The sequence below is a fragment of the Camellia sinensis genome, chromosome 6 (assembly GCF_055761805.1).
Source record: "Camellia sinensis isolate YWXY chromosome 6, ASM5576180v1, whole genome shotgun sequence".
NCBI lineage: Eukaryota > Viridiplantae > Streptophyta > Magnoliopsida > Ericales > Theaceae > Camellia > Camellia sinensis.
In genome coordinates this window covers 202,119,900-202,142,852 of record NC_138966.1, presented here as the reverse complement: position 1 = coordinate 202,142,852, position 22,953 = coordinate 202,119,900, and the positions used below count along the sequence as shown (strand labels likewise).

The following is a 22,953-nucleotide window of genomic DNA, read 5'->3' as shown; positions in this document are numbered from 1 at the left end:
AGATGCATTAATATTCTGTGGAATATCAAATAAACTGAAATGAAATGACTGTACAAAATGCAGTAATACATACCGGAGGTAAGTCGAGGACACCGATGAACTCATGATCAGCTGGCGGAGGGGCGAAGGGGATCTGATAGGTCGACCCACCCTGCCCTCGAAAAGTCAGTGCAGCAGGCAGGGCGGGCCAGCCAGCTCCCCGTCCTCCTTGAGCTCCACCCCTGCCCCGGACTCGGGCCCTCCTCGAAACCCCCGCTCCGGCCCCAGCCGCCACCGCCATCGGCCTGGGTCCCTCAGCTCGGCGGCCGCCGCTCAGAGGTCGCATCAGGTATGTCTGCACATACTCCCGGTAGTCGCCGATGCCTCTGAAGCGGGCCTCCTCCCAGCCAATGGTGTAATCGTCCATCTGCTCAGTGGTGAGCCTCTCGGTCTCCCTCATGTCCGCAGGAGGGTGAATCGGGACTATCTGCTCAGGTAACCCTAGGGTCTGGTGTAGGAAACGCTCTCCCAGGTACCAAGCCCGACAGACCGGGCCCTCCAGCAAGATCCGAAAACGCGAGGTCTCCTCGGCACCGGCAAATCGGTCCCGCGTCACCGCCGGCAACGGAGCCCACGGCCGCCAAGTGATCTGAAAGTGACAGACAGTTTGTTATCTACTGTTTTTGAAATATGCAGTGGAAAGGCGAAGCTTAAATGAACTGCAAGTAAAACATACCTCGGCAGGGGTAATGGTGTCGAAGTATCGGCGAAAAAAGCCGAATGTCTCTCGTGGCCGCCGGGTGCATCTCCCGTCGAAGCGGCGTGAAAAGGGGACGACCAGAGGAGTCTCTGTGACAGGTACGGGAGCGAGCCTAGGAAAGTAGGCATAAACCCACAACTGCAAGATAAATACCATTGCATTTATCAGATAAAGCAGAATACAGAATAAAGCAGAAATGGCAGAGCCGTGTGTTGTGCAGTGTGTTGTGTACAGTGTACAGTGTGAGCAGTGTACAGTGTGAGCAGTGTACAGTCAGTGTAAAGCAGAATGTATGTGTGTGCCGTGTGTACAGTATACAGCAAGTATAAAGCAGACTACAGTGTGTGCAGTGTACAGAGTACAGGAAATATAAGGCAGAAATGAAAAGCAGAGAAGAAATGTACCTCCCAAGCCCGCCAATAGCCTCGGAGCAGCTGGCCGCTGCCGCGCGAAGCCGAACTCATGTATCCATAAAGGGTGGCCAGAGCGGCACCACCCCAATCATAGTGCAGGATGTCCCAGACGTCCACCAGTGCGCTGAGAAGACAGAGAGGCACGGTGTTCGCTCGGTCGGCGAAGATGGTCGTCCCGAACAGGAACATGAGGAAGCCGCGAGCATACCTCTCCATGTCCTCCTGAGTCATCTGCGCCTCCTCCTCCAATGCGGGCTGGACCCTAAACTGGACCTCGAACCAGGAGTACCTCACAAAACCTGGACGAGCAAGGGGTGGCGCCTCACCTAGTAGATGGACCTGAGCGGTGGTCCACTCATCCATGTCTATGCCAAAGGGGATCGGATCACTCCCTACCCCGATGCCTGTGAGCATCGAGAAATCGTAAGGGGTCATCGTCATGTCCCCTGCTGTGGAGAAGTGAAACGAATCAGTGGTGTCCCACCACCTCTCCGCCAGTGCGGCAAGGAGAGGTCTGCAGGTAGAAAGCCTGGAGAGTCCTCGGCAGAAGGCACCGAAGCCCGCTCAGTCTACTATACGCCGAACTGCATCAAGGAGCTCGTCGTACCACTCCCGAGCGCCAGTGTTCCCATACCCGCGGATGGTATGGGAATCCTCCTGTAAACAGAAAATAACAATTGCAAGACAACATTCAAAATGCAGTTTTGAGTAACATACAGATGTAGCATGCGTGCAAGTTTGTTAGATTTAAACAAATACCGGGTGCCGGTGTACTTACAGTGAAATACGTGTGATGCGTCAGCGTGTTTGGGTAATTCAGAACAGATATAGCATGCGTGCAGGTTTAACAGGTTTGAACAAATACCGGGTGCTGGTGTGCTTACAGTGAACTACAGCGTGTGATGTGTCAACATGTTCGGGTGGTTCAGTACAGTATAGCATGTGTGCATAGTTTGACAGACTCAAGCAAATACCGGGTACCGGTGTGTTTGCAGTAAAATACAGTGTGCGCCGTGTGTTTGAGTGGTTCAGGGTTAGTGCAGTGTGTGTGCATGTGTCAGTCTCAAACAGATATCAGTTGTATGTATGTTTACAGTCAACTACAGTCTACAGTATATCAGATTTCAGCAGTTAAAGAGTACAACTAACTATGACAGTTTTGTATCCTACATTGCGAGAAGTAAAGCAGAAGAAAGAGAGTTACCTCGGAGACGCCGAAGGACAGGTGAGAGGTAGGCTCGCGCAGTAGTAGCTCAGGTGGCACGTGCCTCTCGAAGCTCCGGAACTGGCGCAGGCCGTCAGGAGGCAAAACGTGGATCGCCGGTCGGTAGGTCGCTGGGTCGAACGGGCGTTCGCTCAGAGGTAGAAGCTTGACCCCGGGATCCATCTCGTGGTCCGGGGGAGTCCCGCCACGTGGGATGTCGTCCGCCATATCAAGAATAATGTGAAAATGGCCGGAGGAAGGAAAACCGGGCCGGAATACGAAGAGTCAACTGGAAAGTCAACTCCCGGGAAGGTCGAAAATGGCCGGGAAGGCCGGAATGTGAAAAGGCATGGAAATGAAGAGGAAAGCAAGGGGAACAAACCCCGAAAAGGCGGGAACACCGAACGAGGCACCGAAACAAAGATGTGATTGGTTGAAAATGTCCGAAACGCGAAGAAAATCGCGAATCCGACGACGAAACGGGCGTAGAACGCGAAGAAACGGAGAAACGGGGAGAGAAAAACGCTCTAGAGAGAGAGGGTGAGAGTTTTCGGCGGTGGGGAAGTGAGGAATTAGGGTTTGAAACCCTATTTTAAAACACCCAGGGTGAAAAGTCGAATCTGCCCCGACTCAGCAACTTTTTACCGGTCGGCAATATTTTGTGCCGGCCGGCAGTATTTTGTGCCGATGGAGTTATTTTGCAGCCGGTGGACAGCCGGTGGCCTCCCCTTCCGGTCGGTGGTGTTCCCACAACCTTGTTTAGGCCATATGATGAGTTTTTGGTCTTCATAGCTCAAGAAAGTGCAAGATAGTGCATCTCCGATGCTCAACCGGCCTCCGTTTTGACTTCGGACCGTGTCTGCCGTGCGTAGCACTCCAACTTGTGCAAGGTTGTATCCTTTAGTATCCTTTTTGCCTCTTACAAGATCCAAAAAGTTGCCCCATGTGCGTTGCACGTGTTCATCGCACTATTTCGGTGCATTATATCGCGCTAGTACGCGCCTCGCAGTGGCATTGTTTTGCATACTACATGCGTTGTAACACGCACCCCTTGCATCGTCATGCACATCTCTCATGCATTGTCATTGCATTTTGTTACGAGCATTGTTATGCGCTTAGACACACGTGCGTTGTTGCGCATTTAAGTCCATTCACTTTCTGTGTGGCATGCGTGTCGCACTTAGCACCGCGTTACATTCCATGTGGCATGCGTGTCATACTTTGTATCATTCTGCATCTTATGAGGCATGCGTGTCTCATGTGCCACATTCGCATCGGCACGTGTGCCTCATTTGCACCGGCACGTGTGCCTCATTCGCACCGGCACGTGTGCCTCATTCTTATTGGCACGTGTGCCCCATTTTCATTGGCACGTGTGCCCCGTTTTCATTGGCACGTGTGCCTCATTCCCACCGGCATGTGTGCCTCATTCCCACCGGCACGTGTGCTCCGTTTTCATTGGCACGTGTGCCCCGTTTTCATCGGCACGTGTGCCCCGTTTTCATCGGCACGTGTGCCCCGTTTTCATCGGCACGTGTGCCCCATTTTCATCGGCACGTGTGCTCCATTTGCATCGGCACGTGTGCCCCATTTGCATCGGCACGTGTGCCTCATTTGCATTGGCATGCGTGCCTCATTTGCATTGTCTTACATTGCTCACGATCTGCATTGTTTTGCATCCATTACTTGCGTAGACCGCACATTAATTACATTACCTGCGTAGACCGCATGTTTGTAATCTATTCCATTACTTGCGTAGACCGCATGTTAATTACATTACCTGCGTAGACCGCATGTTTGTAATCTATTCCATTACTTGCGTAGACCGCATGTTAATTACATTACCTGCGTAGACCGCATGTTTGTAATCTATTCCATTACTTGCGTAGACCGTATGTTAATTACATTACCTGCGTAGACCGCATGTTTATAATCTATTCCATTACTTGCGTAGACCGCATGTATTGCTTGCGTAGACCGCATAATTGTTCAATTTCTTTCCTTGCGTAGACCGCATTATTGTTCAATTTCTTTACCTGCGTAGACCACATGTATTGCTTGCGTAGACCGCATAATTGTTCAATTTCTTTCCTTGCGTAGACCGCATTATTGTTCAATTTCTTTACCTGCGTAGACCGCATGTATTGCTTGCGTAGACCGCGTAATTGCTCAAATTCTTTCCTTGCGTAGACCGCATTATTGTTCAATTTCTTTACCTGTGTAGACCGCATGTATTGCTTGCGTAGACCGCATAATTGTTCAAGTTCTTTCCTTGCGTAGACCGCATTATTGTTCAATTTCTTTACCTGCATAGACCGCATGTATTGCTTGCGTAGACCGCATAATTGTTCAATTTCTTTCCTTGCGAAGACCGCATTATTGTTCAATTTCTTTACCTGCGTAAACCGTATGTATTGCTTGCGTAGACCGCATAATTGTTCAATTCCATTAACTGCGTAGACCGCATATTAATTTCATTACCTGCGTAGACCGCATGTTTTGATTGCGTAGACCGCATGATTATTTAATTTCATTGCCTGCGTAGACCGCATGTTTTGATTGCGTAGACCGCATGATTATTTAATTTCATTACCTGCGTAGACCGCATGTATTGATTGCGTAGACCGCATGATTATTTAATTTCATTACCTGCGTAGACCGCATGTTTTGAATGCGTAGACCGCATGATTATCCAATTTCATTCCCAGCGTAGACCGCATGTTTTGATTGCGTAGACCGCATGATTGTTCAACTTCATTACCTGCGTAGACCGCATGTTTTGATTGCGTAGACCGCATATTTGTTAATATCATCACCTGCGTAGACCGCATGCTTATGATCAATTTTGTTGCCTACGTAGACCGCATGCTCCACTTACATGTTTGTATTTTCACAGCATTGTTATGCTCCCCACTTGCTTTGCGCTGTCACGCATTTCGAGTACACTTGTTGCTAACTATATTGTACCTGTTAAGTTTGTTTTCTTTTCAGGCACGATATTGTATGTACGGTTCATTTAAGGTTGGTGCAACCAGACGAGCCGCACAGGTATTGTATCCTCCGAGTGAGACGTATCGAGAATTGTATAATTCTCTTACATCCTTTCTGCATTGTAGTGTAGTTTGGTGTATGCGAGCTTAAAACTGTCGCATGTTATGCTTCATTACAGCTTTCTTTGCATGATCATAAGTTATGCTCGGCTTCGTGCATTGTCTTGCATTTTGCCCCTGCCTTCGGGCGCATACCTTGTTTGTCTTGCATGTTTGTCTAAGTCTTCGGCCTTGTCAAAAATGGGTCGTCTCTGGGCTTTGACATTCACTCCCGTCATTGTTATGACTTTCGAGTTCTGTCAAAGAGGGGCAACTGTAGACACCCCATTTTTGACCGTCCTCAAGACTTGGACGTCACCGTTTGAACACTCGGTGATCATCCATGTTTGTGTTTGTTTGGAGTTCCCGGAGGTCTCGGCTACGCGCCTTGCCTCAGGATCTCCGAACTCGACCGTTTAGTGTCTGGTTTTGCACCAAACACTTGTGTTTTGCCTTTGAGAGGTAGGGTAGGGCTTGTAGACCATCCCCACCCACCACCGGCAGTGGCTAGAGGTCACCGGCTGGTTTTTGCTGCCACCGGCAATGTATATTGCCGGTCGGCACTGTTTAGTGCCGGTCGGCACTCTTTTTGGCCAAAATGGCATTTTTGGCCAGCCGACTACTGTGCATCTGCTTTTGCAGATATTTTAAGACAGCTGTCTTGCTTTTTGCTCCCCTCCATACAGTGTATGGAGGGATCTCCGTCTTATGAAGCTTGTCTTGTAAGCTTTACAAGAAAAAAAAAGCTTCTTTAAAGAGAGGGGCTCTCTCTTGTTGCAAGGTTTTTTTTGGAGAGATTAGAGACTTGAGATATTTTAGAGGGCTTAGACAGCCATTGTTAGGGTTTGAGTTCTAGGGTTAGTGTTTGATACACTTCCTCTCTCTTTTTTTACCCTTGTGTGTGTAAAATTGTGTTTTAGTCCATACTATTGCACACAAACACCTAGTGTTTCACCTTCACTTAGCTACTGAGGTTCTAAGGGACTGATTTTGAAGTTTTGGTGTTGGATTCAAGCCAAGGAGGGCCATTGGAGCATCATTGTTGAAGAGGACTTCAAGGGTAAGAATCTTACCCCTTTTTCCCCCATTCTTGCATTGTATTTTTACCTGTCTTAAAATCGTTTTTGAGCTTAGTGTATAATACAAAAAAGTTCTGTTTTTAGACCCTCTTGACTGTTTATTAAGAGTGTTTTGTGGTTTGGAGGTGTTTGACCCCTCCTAGGCCTTGAAAGGCCTCATTTTGTGCTATTTTGTGCAAGTTTCGTGACTTTGGTGTTTGGGCCTCTTCACCACTAAGATTTCAGTGGTGAAGATGGTGCCTTGAAGTCTCCAAAAGGGGAGGGCCACCCCCTCCCTTTGTTGTCCTTGAAATGGACCATTTTTGGCCTCTTGAGGGAGCATCATGTTAAAGTGTGTATTGATCATGCCTTGGCTGTTTTTTGTGCCTATTATATCATGATATACCTCTGTTTATTGTTGGTTTTGGTACATCATGCATGCTTAGCATACCTACCTTGTAATGCCATGTTTATGCCTTAATGTATCTTAGGTTGTTAGCCTTTGTTCAAGCATGTTTTAGGCTTAGCCTTGTGAAGGTTTTGTGCTCATTTTGCCATGTTTTAGCTCTGTCCATAATCGTTTGGGTTGATCTCGGCATGCTTAGTATAGCTCCTTTGTATTCGGGCTTGTTGGCCTCAAGTATGTGGATGTGTAGAATGTGTTTCTTGCATCATTTCGGTGGTTTGAAACCATCCACCTTGTCATTTCAGACCTTTTAGCATGCCTAAATGTTTGCATTTTGTGGCCCCTTTGTTGCTTCAAGAGTTGATGCTCCATGCTTCATATTTGTGCCATGATGTATACCTCTAGGATTAGGTTACTTGGATGCCATCTAAGTGATTCTTGAGGCTTGTTTTTGCATGATTTGGGACTGTTTTGGTTCAATTTGGTCATTTGCTTCATGAGTCATATGATCATGCTTTAGGTCCTTGGGCCTCATTGCATGTATAGCTTGCATGAGTAGGTTAATTTGGTATCCTTTCCTACATGATTTTCAAGGCTTATAATGCATGCTAATTAGTCCATGATTGCCCCTTTCAAGTGTGCTTGAGGGTTGTCTAATTTGTGCCTAAGTGTTGGCCCTTAATCATATGCATGTGTGCATGTGTTTTGGTCCCTTGTTTTGGTCATTTTGGCCACTGTTTTAGGCCTATTTGGAGTTTCCTAAATCATGTATAAGTCCATCTTTCCATCTATTTGCATTGCCATATGTATGCTTGCATGCTTGCATAAGTGACTTGCCATGCCATGTTGCATCCTTAGCTTGTATGCCTAGGTTACATTGCATCTTACATGCATGCCTTGTTCCTTGACTTGATGATGGGAATTGGGCCTTGTTTTGCTTAATTGGTTTGCATTTCATTTGACATGAATGTTGCATACTTGATTCTTTGGGCCATCATGCATGGAAATGCGTGATTGGTGGTCCGAGAATCGAGGTACATGCCCCTTTGAGTCATTACCATGATAAGGGACATGAGTGGTGCATACATGCCTTGAAATGTGCTGCCATGCTTTGCCTTGCCCTCTGTTGCTGTCATTTGCAGATTCTGCAGGAACACTCTGCCGACCGGCAGTGTAAAGTGCCGACCGGCAATCATTTCTATGCCGACAGCTTCATTTTGTGCCGGTGAACACACCACACTGCCGGTGGAAATTCCATGCAGCCGGTGATGTCTCCCAGCATCCAAGGAAGTAGTCCTGAGGTTTTGGCAGCCTCCAGAGGAGTGAAGGAAGGAAAACAGAGGCAGCCTATGCATGGCGGTGCATTTCCGAGCGAGATCGAACATGCATTGCATCGGGCTCTCCTCCCGAGGCAGTTTACTGTTTTCCTAGCTTTAGTTAATTTGCTTAGTTGATTAGGCAATTTGTAATATTTAATTAGCTTGCGTAGTTAATTATTTGTAATATTTATTTGGCCCCTCCGAGTGAGGGCAATTCTGTAATAAGTGTGCGTGAGTGGGTGTATGTCTTCCAACCTCACGTCTTTCTTCCCTTTTATTTACCTGCTTATGATGGTAGATTAGGGCACGTTTAATTTAGCATACCTTATGCTATGCATGCGTGCATTCATACATTTACATTGCATACATTAGGCTCGGTACATCATGCTAACTGCATTTGTACTTCAATTCAAAAATTAAATATGTGATAGTTGATCGCATTTCATATGCCATGCTTAGGTTAGCCGAGCCTATCTAATCGCATCCTGTATGTGTTGCATTAGTCATTTTTAACATGAGCTAGGACATGCATGTTTGCTAACTAGTTTCTCGTTTTGGCACGGAGTACTATGTAAATATTTGTGCTTTAGCATCTCGCATGCGTGTGAATGTTGCCATGATAGTATGCTTGCCATGCGGCTAAGTGTTTATGTGATAAACTGCTTGGATGCCTGTGGGTGAAGGTTGGATTGTTTGAGTTGGAAAAACTCATTGAAATCCGTGTTTTAGCCTACTTGCGAGTAGCAAATTCCAAAACATCTTGTCAAAACAAACGGATATGCAATGCTTATTTCCAAATTAGGCAATCTAGTCTATACTTGTTTGCTGCGCGCATAACATAGTAATTCTAGGCTAATAACTGGAATAAGAACGCATAAAGTTTTCAAAATCAGATATCACGGTTAGTAGAGGCCGGTCTTCGGACTGGGCGAAAGGGGGTGCTCATAGCTGACCTTCCCTGATCGTACCCAAGCTCCCGAGCCGAGACAACTCCGGTGATGACGGACATGTGGCCTTCGGCACCGAGTCAGGGTTTCCTAAATTCTCCCATTTAAAAAATATTTAGGTGGCGACTCTGTATCTGGCAAAGCAGCCCATGTTTGGCACTACTTTTTCAAAAATCTGTTTCTCAAAACGATTTGCCGGATTTGGATTCTTTGGTTCAAGATTAAGAACTGTGACACAAATTGAGTCCGAACTGTAGCATGAAGCCCACGGGGGACGTCTACACATATGTTATGCTAAATTTTCAAGCTAAGTTTTCCATATAATTTATGTTAGATTGCTTGATATACATTATTGGGTTCATTTCTTAACATATATATCTGTGGACAATTGGAGATTGAAGAATTTTATTTGTTTATTTTTTGCCAAGCAATAAAAGAATCGCTAATCCCTTGATCCCATGATCCCATGTTTCGAACCATCACCCATTATCAACTGAGGTTTTTTCTTTTTAGTCCATCCCCGAGCAACTGCTATTGTTTATGATTACTGATATCAATATGGATTGATGATTGTTTTCTTTATAAAATTTTCTTTTGTTGAGAATTAGTCTTTGTAGCTTATATTTCCATTTCACTGTTATAATTACCTGTTGAGAATTAGTCTTTTGTTGAGAATTCAAAGCATCACCGCGAGATATTGATTTCTCCCTCTCTCTCTCTCGATTTGTGTTATAGCTTATCTGGAAATACTAGATCAACAGGCTTTTCCAATCTCTTTTCTCAGTTGCTGCAACAACAAAATGTGTTCCCAGAGTTCATGTTCAACTTTTTATTTAGGCTGATGACCTGTTCGTGTTTGGTTTTCCCCCCAAATATATGTTCCAACAAATCCTCATGGTACAGAGTCCTTACCTCCAGCAATTGTAGTCTCTCAGTCCGATTTTTATTTACGAAGGTTATAGGGTGAACCCAGTGAGGTATGTTGTTCAACACAAGTAATTGTGTTATGGTGTTGGAGCTTGCAATTATTTACCTATTTTAGATGGTGGAATTGGTTTTAATCATTGTAAAGTTTTTAATTTCTTGTTAATTCTCCAACTCAACTATGACCATATATGATTTTGGAAGTCCTAATAGAGTAGACATTGTTGTTTAGCGAGTAAATATCAAAAAATAAAAAAAATTGAAAAATTTATCGCATATCTAAGACCATGGCATATTCTACTTAATAATTCTTTAACTAAAGTTTTCTCATCTTTGAAATGTTCTTGTCAAAGGCTTAATGGATATTAGTCTTATCATCGTTTTTTGAAATTGTGTGGAACCTGTTTGCAAAACTATACTTTTCAGGTTTTGTTTATTTTTTAATGTTTGATGCTTAGATTTGTTAAGATTGGTATGATTGGGTTGGCTGCTTGTAGATTTAATTGGCTAACCCTCACATCATAAAATATTAAAAATTGGAATAAGTGCAAAAAGAAACCGTTTCATACTATGGCATTTCCATTGATTTGGCATGTGTGTAACTACTCTCATAACTCTAATTCTCTTATGGAGAACGTTCTGTAACTTTCATGACTTGACAATGAAGCCGAAATACTTGGTAACATTCACAGTTGGTTTGGATTAGAGGAACAACATTGATGCAGCAGTTAAAAAGGTTACACAAATGGACCATTCCATTATATGTATTATTTTTATGATGTTGCAAGTAGAGGTTTGTAATCTTATTTTATTTTTTGATAGTTTTCTAAGGATTTTCAAATTATGCTTTTTCATTATGATAGCTGGACAAATGAATATGATCAATTTGAGTGGTCAAAGAGGGCCAACCATGTCAGTGTAAGAAAGCAAACAAAATGGTAAGATGCTTTAGAATTTTACATATTTTTGGTGTTATACCACATTTTCCACTATACCATGTTTGAAAAGAGAACTCATAAAACAGAGGTATGATACCCTTTCTTCATTGGGAAAGGAAATGAAGACTGATTTTTTGTTCATTAATATTGCATCCTATTGTAGATTCAAATGACCATTATAAGATTTGCTACCAGTTGTGTTTCTGTTGAAGAATTGGTGGAAAAAAATTATCAAAAACAAGAAGATGGGAGTTATTGAGGAGTTGGTGGAAAAAATTCATCAAATTAAGGAGTTGCCACCGCAAGAATTTCATGGCCACACTAGTGATGTCTTGGATCTGGCGTGGTCCAAATCTAATGTGAGTTATTGCTTGCTTGAAAAATACCTTTAAAATTTTCCCATTTGTTTGAAAAAACATAATGTTTTGGGGTTAATTTGTTGCAGTGTCTTCTTTCATCATCGAAGGATAAAACTGTTCGTCTATGGCAAGTGGGCTGCAATGAATGTATTAGTGTTTTCCAACACATTGACTATGGTTAGTATTGTTAGCTATTTGTAATTCCTATATAAACTATTGATTCAGATCATAATATGTATATGTATCTTGTTGAATCTATTGTCTTTTGAGTGTTATTAAAAATTAATATATTGTTTATGTTATCTTTATGGTATCAGTGACATGCATTCAGTTCAATCCAGTCAATGAAAATTACTTCATGAGTGACTCTATACACGGAAAAGCTCGAATTTGGGGAGTGACCGAGAGACAAGTTATTGATTGGGCTGATGTGAGAGATGTAGCAACTGCTATATGTTACCACCCAGATTGCAAAGTATGGCTGCAAAACACTTGATTTCCATCTCATGAATTAATTATACTACTTTTACTTTGTGCTTTACTAATAATATATTGCAGCTTATGAATTTCACTTTAATGATGGTTTCTTCTGTATCTTTTTTCTTTATCAATGCAGGGCTTTATAGTGGGCTCTGTCATTGGCACCTGCCGGTTTTATGGAGCATCAGGTACTACTTACTTTCCCAACTATGTTTCTCGGTAGTTAATTCTATCAATTTGTTTCTTTCTGCATATATTGTCTAATTTGTTTTGTTTTCTTGGTTGGTGCAGATAGAAATCTCCAACTAACTACCGTGATAAATTTCCAGGGTAGAAATAAATCCTCTAGCAACAAAAGTACTTATATGTATAATTAGTTTGAATTGCATCTTTTGTGTCTATCTATTTTGTAATAACTTTAAACTTACCACAAGGCACTAGTTTAACTTTATTTCATCTTAGAATTGAAATATTTTTTGCATATTGAGAAGCAGGAATCGATCTAGTATTATGTTTACCTAAATTTAGTCAATATATTGAATATTTTTTAGCTTTATTATAGGTATTTTTTTAAGTTAAATCTCATAGAATTAGTACAATTGCAAAAAAAAAAAAAAAAAAAAAAACAAACAAACAAACAAACAAATGAAGCTATACTGGCATTTTTAAACACCACTATAAAATAATGTCAACGGGTATATTTTTAAAATACAAAAGCTCTATCACGGCGTTTTTAAAACGTCGCTAAATATGGCATGACATCATTGTGTCATTATGCAGCACATTTAGCGAAAACGCCGCCTATACTAATATAGCGACACTTTTAAAGCGTTGTAAAGCTACAGTGATGGCCACATCTTTGGCGTTTGGTACTAAACGTCACAAAAATAATTAGCGGCGTTTTTGATAGTTATAGCAGCGTTTTTTAAATGCCACTATAAGTCTAATTTCCAGCAGTGAAGTTTTTGGTGTAGGAAGTGTATGGATAGCATATGTGTAATGCAAGAGAGAGAGGAAGTGTGTTGGACAAGTTTTTAGTAAGCAAGACTCAACACAACTAGGTAAACGCCCAAACCATACATGGCCTTCAAGTTAAAAGTTAATTCAACTCAACTTCTAAGATATTTACTTCGAGTTACAACACAAACTCTACACTAGTATTACGGTGACTCACAAGGTCCACTCTAAATGCAACCATGACTAGAACACCGAATTTGTGGTGTTAGGTATGCTCTCTAGCTATGCCCAAAATGCATACATGTTGATAGAGAGCTCTGGTTCCCGCATTAAGGGGAACAAGGTCGGAGGCTATTGGAGAGCCTGGGAGGTACACACTGTACTTTTAATTTTTGTTTACGTCTTATGCTTTCTACTTTTATATTTGTCCATGCATTGTGCTTTCTGCTTTGCACGTTCTGTCTTTATCACTGGTCATACCTTGTGTGTCCAGTCCATCTATTTCATGAACAAACTGCAACACGTTCCAGGAATGAGGGCTTAGAAAGAGTGGTTGGAAAGGTGTTGTACCGCTGGCGGTGATAAACTTGCCATGAAGTCAATAGAAGAGAGGAAGGAGGAAATCAATCGAACAGTTGAGATGGCAACTGCTTTCCTCAAAGCACTCAAAGAAGGCTCTTTTGCCATTTCGTCATTCCTTTTTTACTACATGAGAGTCGAATGTTACACTCATGCAATGATCTTCTTGTTCTCTTCAACTAGTTATGAAATTCTATTCCCATGAGCACTTACCTAGTTAACGGACCTCTCTAAATTTTCAAGTTTTTTTCATTAATGTATAATAAACATATAAATATTTGGAGTAATTATAAAAATTTTGTAAATTTAAATTATAATCTTTTAATTTATTTTCAATTTAAATCATTTGTTTACTTTCGTTAATCAAATTTTTTTTTTTTAAAAAAAAAAAAGGTTTACAACAGGTGTAGACACCCCATTTTTGACCGACCTTAAGACTCGGACGTCACCGATTGAGCGCTTGGTGATGTTGCATATCGTGCTCGTTCAGATGTTTCAGAGTCTCGGCTGCGAGCCTTGCCTCCGGACTTCCGGACTTTTTCATGCTTTGCCTTGGTTTGCGAACCAGGCTCTGTTTTCTCTGTTTTCTCTTCCCGAAGGGAGGGAGAGGTCTCGTAGATCATCTCTCAGTGGCCGTAGGCTACGTTTCGTGGTCGTAGGCCATTTTACCCGTTTGGAGTCCGATTTCTGATTTTTCGGAGCCGTTGGCCGTGTGCCTTGGTTCGGGACCGCTTAACCACCTCCGTTTGCTCCGGTTTTTGGCATGCATCTTATTTTCTCCCTTTTGAGGGACACTGTGGCTCGAGAGACCAGCTTCGTGGTCGAACACCACTTCCGGTGCCTAACAGTCAGTTTTCGGGGCCTCGGGCTGCGCGTTTCGGCCCCCGAACCTTCATTTTGCATCGGTTTGGGCTCATTTTTTGGTGGAGACCTTATTTTCACTGCTAAGAAGGTCGTAGAAGGGTGGGAGGCCAGTAATTGTTCTGACAACCAGTTTTATTCCTCCATCGCCCTCCGTCGCCTGTTTTTCTCACTTGAAAGCCAATGTTGACCACCCTAAGGCCACTTTTTCTTGCCCCAAACCACATATTTGTGTTGTACACACATGGGAGGCCACCAGTATCATATGGCCGGCCAGTAATTGTGCTTGACTCTTTTGAACCCCTCCAAAAAGTGGGCTTTTCTCTCTCGTGGTTTACTTTCTCCAGTTTTTTACTACATGGTTGTGTTGTGCACACACGGGAGGCCACCAATCTGGGGTGGCCGGCCACTAATACTGCTTGACCCTTTTGACCCTTGGCCAACCGGCCATGGGAAAGGCCGACCGGCCACCTAAACCCTAGCAAACCAGCCGGCCTTGATCCTCTCTCTAGGTACATTACAGATATGTATTTTGTTTCCCCGCAGATTGTGTATCCGGGGGGCTGCACTTTTGGGGGGAAACTTGAATTCATTCCCCCCCCCCCTTTTTTTCCCCCCTTTTTCCCAATACTTTTTCCTATATATCAGGCCCTCCAGATCTCATTTGAAGGGTTACAAAATTGGCTTGAAGGCTCTTGCATTGATCCTCCCTCTCCTTTTCTTCCAAGCACCAAAACCTCTCAAACCCTACACCATTTATACTCCATCTCCAAGCCAACCAATCCACCATCCTTTCCAACACTTGGAGCTGGTTTTTCAGAGGCAAGGAGCACCTTTTCTCAAGCCAAGAGGCTGTTGAAGTTTGGTCTACAAGGGTGAGCCATACTTTTCCTCTTTTTAAGCTTCTTTTGCATGTTTTCTAAGCCATACTTTCTTGCATATTTGGGCTCCGACCCTAACTAAAAATAGCATTCTTTGGTGCTCCTTTTCATGTTTGTTTAAGGGCCTCTCCCTGTTTGAGGCTTCCTTTTTACACTTGCTTCTTTACCTCTCTTGTATGCCTCTTTCTTGCATAGTATTTTAGGCTCATTTGTAAACTGTTTTGAGCTTGGTTATTTTGAGCCCTTATTAAAATTTTTTGAAGGGATCTTTACTTTTTGAGGCTTCCTTTTGTCACTTGCCTCTTTATCCCTCTTTTGGCCTTATTTTTGCATGTTTTGTTAGCCCCTTGTGCTTGTATTTTTGGGCTCTGGTCTGAATAGTAAATAGCCTTATTTTGACCCCCTATTCATGTTTGATCAAGGGACCTTTTCTGTTTGAAGCTCCCTTTTTGTTCTTTGTGTTTAAACCTCATTTTAGGCCTTATTTTGCATAGTATTTTAAGCTTGCTTGTGCACTGTTTTGGGTTTGATCATAAACTGTAAAGTACCATGTTTTGGGCCCCTATTCAACTTTTTTGAAGGGCCCTACTCTGTTTGGGGCCAGCAACCATCACTTGCTTCTTTGTCTCCCTTTTGGCCCATTTCTTGCACAATAGCTTAGCCATACTTGTGTTTGTTCTCGTGTCTTGTTATAAACTGTAAAGTACCATGTTTTGAGCCCCTATTCAACTTTGTTGAAGGGCTCTTGACCATTTAGGGCCAGCAGCTGCTACTTGCTTCATTACCTCTCTTACGGGGCCATTTTTGCATGCTAGCTTAGTCCTATTTGTGTCCATTGTTTGGCCTTGATTAAAACTGTAAATATGCTTTTTTTGGGACTTTCTTGATTCTGTATTCACACTTCATGTTCAAATAATGCATGTTTTGTATAGCTATAGGCCAATGCGTATGCCTAGTTTTGTGTTTCGGGTTCATTCCATACATCGGGTGCCATGTTTCCATGTTTCGGGGCTGTTTTGCATCATATTCAGCACTGAAATTTGCATGTTTGCATACCATGTTTCATGCCTTGTCATGCCTTGTTAGTGTTGCATGCTATGCCTTGGGTTCGGTCCTCGGTTTGTGTGCATGTGTGCACGCATTTCGAGTGTCTCATTTTTCATCTCATGGCTACTAATGTGAGTGTGGCTGAGGTCCACTCATGTTGGTGTAAGTCCATTATGCATTGTGTATGCCATTTCATTTCATAGCATTGTGTATGCTAGGTTGTATGTTAGCGCATTGTGTATTCCATATTACCTCGTGCATCGTGTATGCCATTTCATAGCATTGTGCATGTTAGGTTGTATCTTAGTTGCATTCATGCATGTCATGCATATTGCATTGTGCTTGGGATAGGGGTTAGCCCGAGCACGAGAAACGAGGGACGTTTCGTACTTCGACTGACGGAACGTGTCTCAATTCCCAGTCACCGACACTCCGGATAATCCATGATGGAGCTTAGGTCTTGTTGTGTTTATATGTGCATTCATTTCATATTGAGTCATGCAATTCGACTCCTCGGCCATCATGCATCGATATGCATGATTGGTGGCACGAGGATCGAGGACTACACTCCCTGAAGAGTAGTCATGCATGCATGTGTGAAAATACTTTGCCATGCCCCTTTGTTGCTCTCTTTTGCAGCAAATCAGAAATCAGCAGCCTTCTGAAGCTTGGCACGCATCCCGAGAATAATTGCAAACAGAGGCTAATTGGGGCATCGCAGTGGATTTCCGCACAAGGCAACTCAAGCATGCATCATCCATCATCCGGAGCAGAGTTGAGGCAGTCCCTGGCTTGCATGCCAATTTATTGCTTTCCTAATTTAATTTGTTAATTAATTAGGGTTTTGTATATATTTGGACTGTAATTATTTGGGATTGTATATTATTTATTCGGACCCTCTGCGCGAGGGAAATGTTGTAATAAGTGTGCGTGTGTGTGATGTATGTCTTCCAACCCCACGTCTTTCTCTCTTTTATTTAGCCGCTTATGATGGTTAGATTAGGGCATGCTTCAATTAGCATACAGTATGATAGCATGTTTGCATTCATTCATCTGTTTTGCATGCACCGGGCTCGGCGCATCATACTAACTGCATCGTATTTTCAATTCCAAGTTGAATACATGCTAGCTATAGCATTTCATATGCCATGTTTAGAGTAGTCGAGCCTGCTATAGTTGCATTTTTGCATGTGTTGCATTAGGCATTTCTGTATAGTTAGGATCATACATGGATTTCTAACCTAGTTTCTGTTTTGGCTTGGAGTACTCAGTAAGTTTTATGCTTTAGCATCCTTGCATGCGTGTGAGTGACTGCCATGAACAGCATGCTTACCATGAGGCTAATTGCTTATGTGATATAACTGCCTGAATGCCTGTGGGTGAATGTTGGGTTATTTGAATTCGAACAATTCATCAAATATGTGTTTTAAAGCCCACTTGATAGTGGCAAAATCATGTTTTCTAAGCCCACCCGAGGGTGGCAAATCCACGTCTTAGCCTACTTGCGGGTAGCACCATCAAACCATTTTCAAAATAAACAAACATAAAATGTTTTGTTCCAATTAAGACGATCCAGTCTATACTTGTATGCTGTGCGCATCACATAGTAAATCTAGGCTAATAACCGGAATAAGAACGCATAATGTTTTCAAAAATAGATATCATGGTTAGTAGAGGCCGATCTTTGATCGGGCGAGCGGGGGTGCTCACGAAGTGACCTTCCCCAATCGTACCCAAGTTCCCGAGCCGAGGCAACTTTGGTGATGACGGACACGTGGCCTTAGGCAAACGAGTCAGGGTTTCCTAACAAAGCAGTCCATGTTTGGCACTTCTTTCAAAATCTACTTTCTCAAAAAGATTTGCCGGATTTGGACTCTTTGGTTCAGATTTAGAACCGTGACAATTTGAGAGTCCGAACTGTAGTGAACCCCAAATGAACAGAACGGGACTCATCCCTCCCAGGGCGTTCGGGAACATCTACAGTTTCTGACGACTCTGCTGGGGATTTAGAGAACTTGACTTGAACTCATGATATCTGTTTTTTACTACACTTGTGTGTTTCTTTGCATTGCATTTGCATTGGTGCGCCTAGGACACCGTGTTTGCCATCTGGTATTCCTGAACGGTTTGCTGGAGGCTTGTCTTGTCAAGGCATGACCATAAGGCTGACCGGTTGTGGGCTCTGCCAGTATGGGAACACAAACCCCGGTTTTACCGGGGCACCCTTTCCGACCATTCGACCTAGTGCATATTCGGATCCATAGTGACCATTCCAAACTAGGACAGGTTGCTTACCCGTTTATAGGTTGTTTGAAACCGCTGCATGTGTAGTGAAACCCTAGCTCCTGACAAAATAGGACAGGGAAAATCCTACCCCAACATAGGGGTGTTTTGGCTCTCAATTATCTGTTATGTGCTGTCAGAGTGTGTCTCTACAGGGGTTGCATGTATCAATTTGCGATTTTGGGGCATCAGCCCTGCGGGCATCAGTCAGTGTTTAAGAATCAGTTATCTGCAAGTATCAGATTCAGTCTCTGGGGACAGTGTGTATCCAGCTTATCGACCGTGTGTTGTTATGCCCAGCCGTGTGTTGTGTATTTATTTTAGCTGTTATGCTGTCTGTTTATCTGTTTATTTATTTCCTTATTGCTTTATCTATCTTTTTACTAGGGCAGTTTTAGCACAATTACTTCCGACCCAGTAGATATTCCCCAAGCACTTTGGACAGGAGGTCGTCGGCTCAATCGATCCGAGGATCTGGTTGACGGACAGCCAGTGTTTCATTCTCTACCCCCAGTTGTCAGAAGAAGGTCAAGAAGACGCAGTGTGTCTGAGCAGAGGTTACCAGAACAGTGGTCTACCCTAGCAGTGAACAGTCGGGCTGAGGTTTTAGTTTCTGCCATAGAAATACACATACCAGTCAGTCAGCAGGATCAGCAGAGTGTAGCTAGAATGGAGGAAATGATGCGTCAGCTCCAAGAGAGTATGAAGCAAATGCAGGAGGACGCTGTCCGCCAAGCAGAATTCTCTAAGTAGCAAGCCGCAATCATGGCCCAACAGGTGGAGATAATTACCCGGCTCCAGCAGCAAGCCGGAGCTTCAGCCTCACATCCAGTTCCTCCCCCACCAGGGATCCCGTTACCAGAGCAGACACCAACTGTCCAGAATGTCTTGCCAAACACCCAGGACACCTTACCCAATGTCCAGAACATCCAAGAGGACACAGATCTTCCAACGGGGCCAGCTCCGCTCCCGCTTCCGCCTCAACTGTCCAAGACCCATACACCCAACCACCCGGACTCTCCCTTCGAGTTCGAAATAGACCATACAGCTCTGAAACTGAGCAAGCTCGAGAAGCTTTTCAAGAAATCACAAGGGGTAAAGGCTATTCCGGATATCGAGGACGGATATACCGATGTGGCCGTAACGCTGCCAGATAGATTCAAGATGCCGCAGATTGATCGTTTCGACGGATCCAGGGATCCCATGGTCCACCCCCGGTTATTCTCAGATATACTGCGGCCAATGGGCCTAACCCGACCACAAAAGCTTTCGCTGTTCGGCCGAACCCTGTCGGGTGTCGCCGCTATCTGGTACACGAAGTTGGAAGATGAGGTAAAAAGAAGTTGGGATGAAATGGCCGAGGCCTTTGTCGCACAGTACTCGTACAGTACCCAGATCGAGATTACAACTCGTGATCTCGAAACAGCGAGGCAGGAGCCCAAAGAAACTTTCTCAGATTTCGTAACTCGGTGGAGGGCAAAGGCATCGATGATGACTTTGAGGCCCACTGATAAGGACCAAATCAGGATGATTATGTGCAATCTCCAACCAAAATTGATGCAGAAGATGATTGTACTCCCCTTCCCCACCTTTTCGGACCTACATGAGATGGGGGTACAAATCGAGGATGCGATGAAGCAAGGTCTGATTGACCAGGACAGGGAGTAAGCCCGGAGAACATTTAATCGCAACAATAACGCAGGCCCAAGTGGCGCTGCAACCGCAAGAGCTTCGGAGGTCAGCATGGTCACCACCATTCCCCCTCCCCTTCCAAAGCCCATGGCAACCACACCCTTCTCCGGTGCATCCGGAAGTAATACCCAAACCACTAAATACCAGCCCAGAGGCCAAAGAACCTTCACCCCACTGTACATGCCTTTGTCTAAGGCTCTGGGGGTCTTAATCAGAAAGGGGCATCTAAAACCCCTAGAGCCGAGGCCATTACCAAATCCACTTCCACCCTCTCACAACCCAGCCAAGTACTGTGCATATCACCAGCTGCACGGTCATGATACTGACCAATGTTTCAGGCTGCGTCACGAAATTCAAGACCTCGTTGACAAAAATGTGATTCTACCTCCAGAGAAACCTAGCGTCACAACCAATCCACTCCCTATACACAACCAAGCTCCACCTCCCAAAAGAGTCAATCTTATCCAGACTGGGGTCGTGTCTTACGATCCTAGCATCTATATTACTCCTACCCATCTACCTAAGCTGGAGGTTCTCCTTCCCGACTGCACTGACTTCTTGTGCATATTGGACATCTCTACAACCCAACCTGAGCCAGTGGTGGCGACTGTGGAAGACAGCGCAACAGAGGTTGCAGGGGAGGATGGAATGGTTGAGACAGGGTGTGAGCAGTCTGGAAACTTTGCTGGGGAAACCGACGACCCAAGTAAGTACATCTTGTCAGTGGGCCAATCTGAGCTAAGTGTAGGGCTGCCAGAAAAAGCAGAACTATGTGTGATTCAGGGGGACAGATTTGAACAAGGAACGGACAATCTGACGGCTGTCGAGGAGGACTTTGCCAACCTACAGTTTTTCGATGACCAAGAATCAGGGGGCGCGGCAGTCAACTGGTTTGATTATGAGGAATCAGCAGAGGCCACTGGGTGGCTGGATGATCAACCGGATGTGGTGAAAGAGTCCCAACCAGAACAGGGCCCGGCAGGGACGAGAGTATCAACTGTGGCCGGAAGGGCCGGAAGTTAGATTACATTGCCGAAGAGCGCCGGTACAAAGAATTTCGCTCAGGACAGAAGCATTGTGAATGTAGGGAAAGTTGAACAACAAACTGCACTGACGCAAGTAGAACGACAGGGTTCTGAGAGAACCGGGAAAGCCAAAATCCATGAGGGGATCGGAAGTGCTGTGGGCACAAGAACAGAGGATGCTGTGAGCATGCAGGCTGAAAGTGCTGTGAGTACAAACGTGCCCGAGCCAGACAGGTGCCTTTTGAATGCCAACGGAATGTGGTGGGAAGAGGATGACTTATGTCTTGGCCACACAGAAGAAGACTGGGGAAGCAATCAACCCGACGACACCTGGTACCTCGATGAGGTTGATCACATGACAAGAAGCGGGCGGTACTTCAAGCCTCCGCACCTAGACCAACCCGAGGCATCTGGGAAGGATAAAGAAGCTGAGAAATAGAAGGAGAAACAGCTTGAAGAGGAGGCTGTACTGAAACAGCTGAAGAAGATACAAGCAGACATCTCCATCTGGGGACTGCTTATGGCGTCGCGAGTACACAGACAGGCTGTCTTATCTGCCATGGACAAGTCCAAACTCTCTATATATACTACACCAGAACAGCTAGTTGGGCTGGTTTTTCCGAGAGGAGGTTCCCCGGCATTAACCTTTTTAGACAAAGAACTACCACCTGAAGGCACAAATCACAACAAACCCCTCTACGTTTCCGTGGAATGTAGAGACAAGTGGATACCGGTGGTACTTGTTGATACCGGGTCCGCCATCAATGTCTGCCCAGCCAGAACAGCGTATGCAATCGGGTTGAAGCCCGCAGACTTCGTGCCGACTGCTCAGGTGATCAGAGCATATGATAATACTAGCAAGGAAGTGATGGGGACTGTCAAAATTCAGACCCAGGTTGGTCCCGGACAACACAACATTGAATTCCATGTCTTGGACGTTCCCGCAACCTTCAATCTACTTTTGGGGCGGCCGTGGTTGCACCAAGTAAAGGCAGTCTCTTCCACTTTACATCAGATGTTGAAGTACCCTCACGGGAAGGGGGTGGCTATTGTCTTCGGGAATTCATCAATCCATCCGCCGCCGAAAGTGTCCACACCAGTCTTGGAAATCGAGCATGGCACTGAGGATGTGTTCTTATCAGGGTTCACTTTGGCTAAGGCTCGAGTGGTGCAGAATATTATGGCTGTGAATGAAGGGGTGTACGTCAGTGCTCAATCCATCTACCTCATGAACAAGTTACAACACATCCCCAGGATGGGATTAGGAAGGAGCGGCCGGAAGGGCGTCGCAGCATTGGCTGAAGTGCCACACAACCCTCATACCTTTGGATTTGGTTATATGCCCACCAAAGAGGACTGGGTAAGGAAGGGTAAAAAGATGGCTGGGAGAGCCAGAGCAAAGAAGGCGGGGAAGCCTTTTGAGTTGATGCATAGGCCCATTCAGGGTACCCTAAACGGGCGCTTCGTCCGGGAGGGTGAGGACTTTCCGTTTTGCGGCTTCCCAGAGCCGTGGCTAAACGCGGAGAAGAAGCACGTGCCAGGTTTCGAGATCTTCTTCGACCTTCAACTACCCGGGGATGATATTACCGAAGAGCAGACAGACCCATCAGCTGGGATTGGGCAGTGTAAGGCAGTGGATTCTGAAGGCACCGAACTTGAGATGAGGGTAGCGCTGACATGTCTACTTTTAGATCCTTCGATTGATCAAAAGTGCTTGGGGGATAACTTCTCAGTTTCCATGATTGAGGATGA

At 44.5% G+C, this 22,953-nt stretch overlaps 1 non-coding gene across 1 annotated transcript; it reads left to right on the top strand.

The window, feature by feature from the left end:
- Nucleotides 1-9,630: 9,630 nt before the first annotated feature.
- Nucleotides 9,631-11,693, top strand: LOC114275074 (uncharacterized). The gene is made up of 2 exons (XR_014331911.1): nt 9,631-11,396; nt 11,483-11,693. It is a non-coding gene; the product is annotated as an uncharacterized LOC114275074 (transcript).
- The last annotated feature ends 11,260 nt before the right edge of the window (nt 11,694-22,953 follow it).